The 9,305-nt window shown below is 40.1% G+C and overlaps 1 protein-coding gene across 3 annotated transcripts in view; it reads left to right on the top strand.

Annotated features, from left to right (window-relative positions):
* The first annotated feature begins 657 nt into the window (after positions 1-657).
* The window catches only part of MATR3 (matrin 3), a 51,457-nt gene continuing 42,809 nt past the window's right edge, over positions 658-9,305 (top strand). For 2 of the 3 annotated variants that reach the window (XM_019534829.1, XM_019534828.1), the window contains exon 1: positions 701-877. The gene's annotated coding sequence lies outside the window, so the exon portion shown is untranslated. Of the gene's footprint in view, positions 878-9,305 lie in introns of all 3 variants that reach the window. The other variant, XM_019534830.1, reaches the window with a different exon arrangement.

Genomic DNA, 9,305 nt, shown 5'->3' with positions numbered 1-9,305 from the left:
TGCAGCCCTGAGTGATGCTCCCTTCCCATGTAACTGAGCAGGGTGACTGAGATCCCCAGCTTGGTTTGCCACTGACTATTATGACTCTGATTAATTTTAAGGAGCTGGTAAGGGTTAATAATTAAAGTTTTGCTTGGCAGGTAGCCTTGCTTCCCTTCTCCAGCTGCCAGGTTGGCAATCAAAAACCCAGCTTTGGGTCAGGAAGTGCCCTGTCCAGGCTTCTTCAGGAGAGTCCCCTGGGGGCAGAGACACGTAGTTTGGGGGGATCCGAAAAGGATTTTCACTTGTAACCCCAGCCTCAAACCATCTGATTCAGTGCTAAATGAACAGTACAGAGCTCTGGGAGGCCATGAGCGGAGAGGCTGGCAGGCAACCGAGGCGGTGCCGGAGCTGCCCTCACTGGGGTGGGCAGTTACCACGCACGCCCACAGGGGTGGCGAACCCGCTTTCCCCGCGCTTCCCCTGTGCGCCACTTCGGGGCGGGGACATGCAAATCTAACTCCTCGCCACGCCTAACTGAGCAGCGCCTGGCCACTGCGTTTCTTATGGGTCCTTCGAAGAACTGTCGCGAGATTAGCAAAAGCTAGGGTGGAGATCCAGCGGCCGCACGCGCGGGAAAACAGCAGTACTCGCGAGACTTTAGTGAGCTGGGGAAACGTTGCGCGAGCAGGCCGGTAGTCTCGCGAGAACGTGCGCAGGCGGCGACACGGTGGGAGGGAGGATCGGGCTGGGAGCAGTCGGCGCGGCCGGGCGCGTGTGCGGGTGGTCGTGCTCTCGCGAGGCCTTGGTGCGGCGCTGTCGCGTGCGAGGCTCGCGCAGGCCTCCCCTCGCGCCGCGTGGAGCCGTTGGTGCGACAGCGACCCCCGCGCGGCCTGAGGTAGGAGCGGGGCCGTGGCCGGGGCCCACCCGTCTCGTCCCGTCGCCATGTTCGAGCCGGACGCAGCGACTCCCCCTCCTCCCGCTCCCCCTCGGGTGGGGACGTGGTGGCGGCGGGGCTGCGCCTGTTGGGGGAGAGCAACACAAACGGGCCTCGGGCGGCCACGCGCAGCCGTACTGCGCATGCGGTGGGAGCTGGCCCGCCCGGCCTGGCCTCCCCTCTCTCCGCGCCGGCCTTCGCGGCTGCGGCCTATGCTCCGGGTGGGGCCCCGGGCGCCCCCTCGCTCCGTCTGCGGTTACTGCGGTCAGCCCAGTCCCCCGCGGCGCCCCGGGCGTCTCGGTCTGTGCTGCGCGCTTTGCTTTTTCCTCGTTCTGCCCCACGAGGACGCTCGTGCGCCGCCGCTTCGGCCGCTTCCTTCCCAGGCACGGGGTCCTAGCGGCACGTCCCGCCCACGCCCAGGGGGTGCTTCCCTGTGGTGCGGTGTTTTGTGAGCGCTCTCCCTGATTCGGCCCTGGCCTTCTGCCCCTTTTCTCAGCAGCTCTGAGGAGCAGTTGGCCCTGCTCATCCTCTACTTATAGCTCACTCTGGTCACGGCCAGCCGGGGACAAGCTCCCGTGTCACGGGGTGTTGAATACACCCCTGGCAGTAGACCCCTCACCTGCATTGAGCCCCTCAAGAGGTGACTTGGTCTGTCTAGGTACAAACCATGCTTTCAGCAGCATCTCCAGTTGAATGTGTCCTTAAAGTTTTTTTGTTCCTGGTGCAGTGTAGAGTCTCAGAGTATTTCTGCCTTGTAATAGTTCCCTAAAGCCTCTTCCTGGCGGCTGTGTATGTCCTCCCCATAGGAATAGAAAAAGATGTCAGGAGTAGGAAGCTGACTCTTTCTACTCAGTTTCACTTTCATAGGATTTGGAATATGTTTATTCCAGATACTGCAAAGGGATATATAATTTTTGCCTCCTATTCTTAAAAGCCTGCTGCTTGCTTGTGACTTTTAAATATAAATAAAAACTATGGATATGGTTTATCAGGCACAGAAACCATTAAGATCACTACATTTCACATATAGTGGGTTAAAAGTAACTTTAGGTGCTACATATTCTACAACAGGTTCCCAAATTTCTTCTTATTGCATAGTTACCCCCTTTCAGATGTACCAGCTGCCCTCATACCCAGAATACGCTTTATATTTTAATTCATTAAATGCCAGTTATCAAAATTAAATCCACCATTACACTATTTTTCCCATGTGCCCCTCATATGTCTTGCATACTCCCAGGGGTATGTGTGCCACAGTTGGAGGACCCCTGTCCTACAAACCACCTCCTGTATTCTGTGTTTTTGTAATCATGGTTTTTTTCTTCAAAGAAAAAAGTTGCCATGACAGAGCAAGACAAATGGGAAAGACCTCAAATAAGTCTTCAAGTACAGTATAAACATGCTTAACTTTGCATGCAAGGTACAGTTAAATACATAGAATAAGCTCAAGATTTTTAGAAATATAAATAGATTTTAAATTGTAGTTGTCTTGCATATTACTTCAAAGTGGTGAGGCAGAAATGCGACTTAAGAAGTTAAATGTCCTACTTCTGTAAACTGCTTCCCGAAGGCCTACGGTTTAGGCTAGAACTACATTTATAGTGCCCTTACTATAAGTTATGGCAAGTTGCTTGTCTCAATATAAAATGAACCCTAATAGAGATGTACTTAAAGAATTATTGAGATGTGTGATACCCAAATGATAAAAGTGGTCCTGTTGTCCAAATGGGATTGGAAAAACATTAACCTCATAAAAAATTTGGGCCCCATTTTACTTGAAAGAAACGCTATTGAGTTTTATATGAGGTTACCCATCTGTACATCAGTGCACTTCACCTTTATTTTACTTTTCATGGGGTTTTTTTTTCTTTTTGTCTTGCTGATGCACGCAAACAATCCTGTTGTGATAAGATGTTGAAACCTAAGAAGAAGAAAGATTTTGAGGTCCTGTCTGGTGGTGCTTTGGTTAGATCTGCCACAGACCTGGGGAGAAGACTACTGTACTCAAGTACAGAGCAGAATGATTGCTGCATCATATTTATGGAATTATTACTTTCCTGGTATCTTTATGCTAGCTGATTACTTTGTTATTACTTTAATTGGTAATTGAACAAGTTTTAGAGATAAGTGTAAATGCCTCAGTATTTCTACAGTTTCTCAGATTTTAGAAATAAGGGACAAGCTATCCATTCTTCTCTACAAGATGCATGTATCTCAACAACTTCACCAATTGTTCAGGCCTATCAAGAAAGAATAATATCCTATTCCAGTTACAGTAATTTCCTTATGGTTAATGCATTCACTGATCAGTCTATGATCAGAGTTTTTGCTTAGTTTTGTATTATGGGATTTTTGTATTACACTTTTACCTGTGACTTGCTCCATCTTTGGATGGCTCTATTCATGAGAATTGTAGGACCCACATATTAAAGTAAGCTTAATTTTAACATAGCATGTTTCAGATCTGTAAAGCTGTATCTTTGAATTCTAATATGTAGTTTGTACTATTGATTGAGACTACATTGTGGTAAATGCTATACAAGTATCTAGTACTATGTAGTTTCTGCTACAGAGAGCTTACATGTGAATGTCTTGATCCTTCGTGACAGCCACGTGCATAACTGCCTCCCTCCCCTAATCAGGAATCTTGTGAGTATCCAGTTCTTGTGAGCATCAGAATTTTGTTACAGAATCCCAACTTTAGTTGAAGATTAGTTGTAAAGACTATTTAATAAATGCTAAAAAGGAGAAAGGGGTCCAGTTGAAGGAAGCATCTGATAAGATTATCTAGTTATGGATTAGCTAGTGCACATGATGAATCTTTTAGTTATGCTATTAAATATTTACAATCACATGCATTTTTCTATCAGCACTGGAATAATATTTTTTATAAATGTTATCCCCGCTTTCCTTTTTTGGAACTGTCATTTTGTTTTTCTGAAACTTCTAATTTTCTTGTTTGAATTCGAGTAATTTTCCTCTCCCTTACAACCCTCTCCCCCCCCCCCGGACAAATAACACATTTCCTTGTCCCTTTATTGTTAAGTAGTCTACAGCAAAAATTTAATTTTATGTTTAATAATATTAAACATACACATGCTTAAAGAAACAAAGCAAGCATCTTGCTTTTTGAGAGTGCTGTTCTGCCCTTTTCTGTGATCAAGTATTGACACATCTGTAACTTTGATTTTAAGCTTATTTTTAAACAAATGTTTTACATAAAACTTTATATAAACATTTTTTTTTCAGGTGCAGATTGCATTTTTAAATTTAAAAAATGGGGCTTGATCCTGCAGTCTGTTACCTATTGGTAGACTCCTGTGACTACATGTTTGGCTTTAACAGATGTTTCAGTTGTTCAGTCACTATAGCTGGTGACTAAATTTATTTATTTAAAAAAAAATCCTGCACTGATCTAATACCCTGAAAGCTTATGGAATTAAAAATTCTTAAAATAAGGTGGCCCACAAACTCAAGTAGAGAATGTTGGCTTGAAGTGAACAATAATAATAATAAGTGATATTGATCTCTCATGTACAATCCTTAAGAGTCCCACATTCAGTTGTATTTTACTTATCTCCATAGTTGACATTATTCACTGGCAATAATCTTGTAAATTTTTCTTGAAAATGTTTAAGTACTTTTCTACTCTTAGAATAGGGGAAACATTTCCAATCAAATTTCTATTTTAATAATGTAACAAATACAGACAAAATTGCCTTATTTGTTTTATTTGTGGCAGGGAGGTTGTAAATGTGAGCAATCAAGTGCTTTTTTTTAATCCTGGCTGAAAGCATTTGACTTCAAGCAATTGAGTATCCTAGGTCAAGCCTTGACTGCAAAAATTGAACAGGATTTGTTAAGGCTTTTTTTATTTTTTAAGAAAAAACATGTAAATAAACTATAATAAATACTGTGCTCTGAGAGAGAGTTGCATCTGAAAATGGGCAAAATATGCAATAAATAAGTAATATTTCAGAGCATTTGTAGAATCGAAACAAGTCAGATGTCCACTTGTATCTAAATGGCTAAGTCACAGCAGTTTCCTTAATGTAATAGAGGTTGCTCTATAATTTGAATATAGGTTTTATTTTTCAAGTCTGCATATATTTGTTGAAATCTAGGCCATTAAAAAATACTACAGCTTGATATAAATCTATTCCTGATTTCACTGCCTCTCTTGTTTTATTATTATGCCTTCTTCAAACATCAAAACAATTAACTTGGAGATAGGGGGGTGTTTTGGGTTTTTTGTTTTTTTAAGCCAACAAACTAGTTTTTCAGATTTCTTCAGTGTAGGAGGAGGCTATTTAAATTGGGAAAGAATAATAGTAATAGTTGCCTAGTTTGAAAGTAAATTTGTTGCCTTAGGATAAATAAAACAACTTAATCTCATTGCTAGTTACTTCATTTATTTCAAAAGGCAAAGCAGTCCATGTGTGGAACATAAAATTAGACAGACATTGTCGGATTTCCATGCCTAATATTAACAGTCTCAAACAGAGACTAGTTGACATTAATTTCGTAAGTGTGTAAACAAGCGTTAGAAACTCGGCAATTTTGTAATATGAAGACACTATTATCTGCTTTTGGCTATTAGCTTATAAATGTTTTTGCTACTACGTGCATAACAGTTTCTAAAGACTAACAGTTTTAAAGTTCCTTAGTGAAAATTATACATATATGAGAGGCTCTGATTTTTAAGGAGAAAAGTCACACATTAACCTTGAATTGCCCAGGCAAACAAAATGTTGGTTTACATCTTTGGCTTATGCACTTCTTAAAGTTTCTCTTAATGATGCTATCAAGTAATTTAGGTGTAAAACCCAGTTTAAAAATTAAATATTTGGGGTTTTGTGATTTAATTTTAACTAATAATTTATTTAATCACAGCTCTGTTTTGATTGCAGAACTATGCTATTCCAAAAGAACCAGAAAGTGAAACTGAGTAGAAAGGGGATGTTAGATAATATTCTTTATCAACCTCAGATTTACAAGTAATAAAACAGCATAAACTGTGAAATGTTGTTTACATTTTTTTAAGACTTATTATATGACCAAAGGTATTTACACAGGTAAGGAAACTATTAAAATTACATATATATTTGTAACCTACTGGTGGATCTTTTATGAAGTGGCACTTCTGAGGTGTTTTGTTTTGTTTTTTTCCCAAGAATTTAGTACTACAGAGCTTCATATGGTTTTTTAAATGGAATTGTTATGGGTTTCCATGGAGAGTTTCCAGTGAAAATGTGTGGCACAATCTGGCTGTTCAGATTCTATTTGTCTGGCGGTTTTAAAACAGCACAAAACCTCAGTTTGAAAATCAGCATTAATTTGCCTGTATTTTTGGCAACTGCACATTTAGTATTATTCTATTTTCTTAGGGGTTTTTGTTTTTTTGGTTTTTTACCTTTTGTTTGCCATATTTAAATAATGTTATGGAGAACCCTTGTCCAGCTTATCTCTAAAGATATTAGACATTTCCCCCCAAATTTTATCTGTAAAGTTTGTGATATTTTGACTTGTAAAATTATATAAATAATTTGGGGGCACCCCTTTTTAAAAAACATTTGCAAAGCTTTAATGTCTGTTTTCTGACCACAGATCTTTTAAATTTAGATCCCTAAATGCATCTGTTCCCACTATTATAGTTGAAATTGTAACAAGAATTATTAGCACTATCCTTCCAACTGAGTTAATGCTACTTGAATTCTTTACATTATTTTGATCAATCATTGTCATCTTGCTGGTGTATCTCGGTTGATGGCACACTCAAGTCAAAAGAACCTTGGGTTTGAGGTACTACAATGATTTTTGTTTACATACTAGATAGAGACACTACACTGCAGTCTTTCAAGGATGCTATAATGTTAGAAATGCTGTCTTTTTTTTTAAAGGAGATGTTAAACTTGACCTACTGGAAGTTAATCATCCTGTGGTATGAGTTGATTGGCTGCTTTCCCTTCTTTCTCCCTTTCTCAGTCTGGGGGGGAAGGGGGAGTGGAGAGAAACAGTAGAGAATAATAAAGTCTAGTAAAATAAAATATCTAGTAGGTTTGGAGATATCCATCAAGAAACTTAATTTCTATCTTACGTGACAAAGATAAGTAAGCTTATTGTATAGTTCAACTTAAGTCATTCTTCATTAGACTCAACGCATCCTTTGGAAAATGTTAACTTTTAGACTAGAAACAGCCATCACCTTTGTATTGCCATAAACATTTTTATGGCGGCACAAAATGCAACAAGTAGATGTTCATGCTCCTTGTTGTTTCCCAAATGTCCAAAACTGTGGCAGTGACAGCAGGCAGTAGACATTGCCTCTTTTTGAGAGAGACATCTATTTTCTTTATGATAGGAGACCATGGGCAGTCCAAAACGGACTGCATTCTCCACCAGACAGGAGCTTCAGGACCCCAATCCTGCATGCCCCAGAATTCCTCTGCAGGATCAGCTTCCTGTGAAGCCCCAGGAGTGCCTCTGCTGGGTTTCTCTGGTAGCAGAGGTGCACCCTGGGAATTGCCCAGCAGGAGATTCCTTGTATGTATGTATCCTGGAGTTGTGACAGTGGGTGATGTCTATCTTCCAGTGAAGCAGATCAGCTGTGCAGGTGATCATTCTTCAAGGATCTTACAGCCTAAGCTTTTTCTGCTTGTTTTGACTGGAAAAATACACATTTCCTTGCATTCAACACACAAAAAGCAGGTGTTGGAATTCAGAGTGCGCATTATATGTGAAAAATATGGCGAGAGCAGATTTTACCTACCATATGAAACTAAAAGGTGAAACAAAATAAAATATGCAGGGATCCACAGGAAACAGAATAATGAGCAGGCTTGGCTGTCTTGCTGCTGTTACTCATATACTTCCTACAGGGTAAGATGTCTTCTGCCTACCCCTCCCCCCCCAAGATCTCTTCCACCCCTCCCCTTTGTTCTGTGTTTCAAAAAAAATGGATTTCTATTCTGTTAAGTGCTGTATGTGAGAGAATATGATAACTGAGCATCTCTTCTGTTGAAAGAACTCAGATGGCAGTGGGTCAGAAAGTTTCTTGACACTGTTTGAAATCTCTGGCTTTATCTTGTGAATCATGTAGGTGTTCGTAACCTAGGTGTGAAATATTATGCAGCACCCCGCATCAACCTTTAAAGGATCTTGCGGCATCGTGGTTGCATACTACTGGTATAGTAGCTTAACTTCTAAAAGACCCAAAACTTTGTCAGAATTATTTGAGAGATTATTACTGTTTTCTTTATTCTCTCTCCTGAGTTTCTCTTTCTGCTATATATATATATAAAAAATTACTTTTTGTTTTATTTGTATAGCTTGCAGTTTTTCATGGTTTTTTTTCCCACTTCCTCTGACTTTTTTCTTTACTCGCAGTGACACTGCAGAAGCAGTTTATGCGTGGAAACAGGCCACAAAATAATACTTGGCTTTTCTGCAGCTCAGGTTTGTGCGAGTGCTCTGTTTAGATGCTTCCTCCCCCCCCATAATATTTTGTCAGGGAAGTGGGTGGTAAACTAAACTTCTAATACTGTAGCAAGAGGGTAATGTGAGGATCTGTGGTTCAAGGAAATAACTGCTTTTAGTGTTTAGCTGAAAGTTGAATAGGACAAGTTCTGATGTCCAGAGCTGTAAGAAACAAGGTGTTCCTGGGCATGTGATCATCTGAGTTTCTAACTCTTGTTTTGTAAAGCCTTTTGGTATAACTAGTTTAAAAAAGGCTCTAATTAAAACCAAAATTCTATCCTGTGCTGGAAACGAATGAATAAACTGTAATGATTTTGATTACTGCAGATGTATGAAAATGGAGAAAAGATGTAGTTTCAAGAGTATAGTTAGGAAATGTTGGCATCTAATTTATCTTGAATAAGTCTGAGCCTGTGTCTTCTATAGGTTAACATTTAATTGGGTCTTTGCTTTAAAAATAGTTCAAGAATGGTTTTTATTAGAAGCTCCTTGAGTATTTTCAGCCTGCATCGGGTCTTATCTCTGTCTCACCTAGCACTGATCTTCTCTGCCTTTCTCTACATTTTTGCCAATGAATGCTTTCTTCTGCTGCTAGTAATGTCTGGAATATCTTTCTAGCTCTCCACCCCATTAACAGTTATCAAATATTTTTCTTTTTCATGCTGCTTTATCTTTTATTTCCTAGCTTAAATGTGTACAGTGTAACTTGAGTCAAGCAGCTGCAAAATTTGCTTACTTTCTTTAAACTACAGAAGAAGTGAAATTACTTATTACCCTGAATGCAAATAATTGTATAAGACAGGGATAAGAAATGTGGCCTTTTGTTTTGACTTTATGTAACAAATACAGAAGGTCCTAAATTTTATTTTACACACACACACACACTCTCTCTCTCTCTCTCTCTCTCTCTCTC

Source organism: Crocodylus porosus, unplaced genomic scaffold, assembly GCF_001723895.1.
Source record: "Crocodylus porosus isolate Cpor-Errol unplaced genomic scaffold, CroPor_comp1, whole genome shotgun sequence".
NCBI lineage: Eukaryota > Metazoa > Chordata > Crocodylia > Crocodylidae > Crocodylus > Crocodylus porosus.
This window is presented reverse-complemented; position numbering and strand designations above follow the sequence as displayed.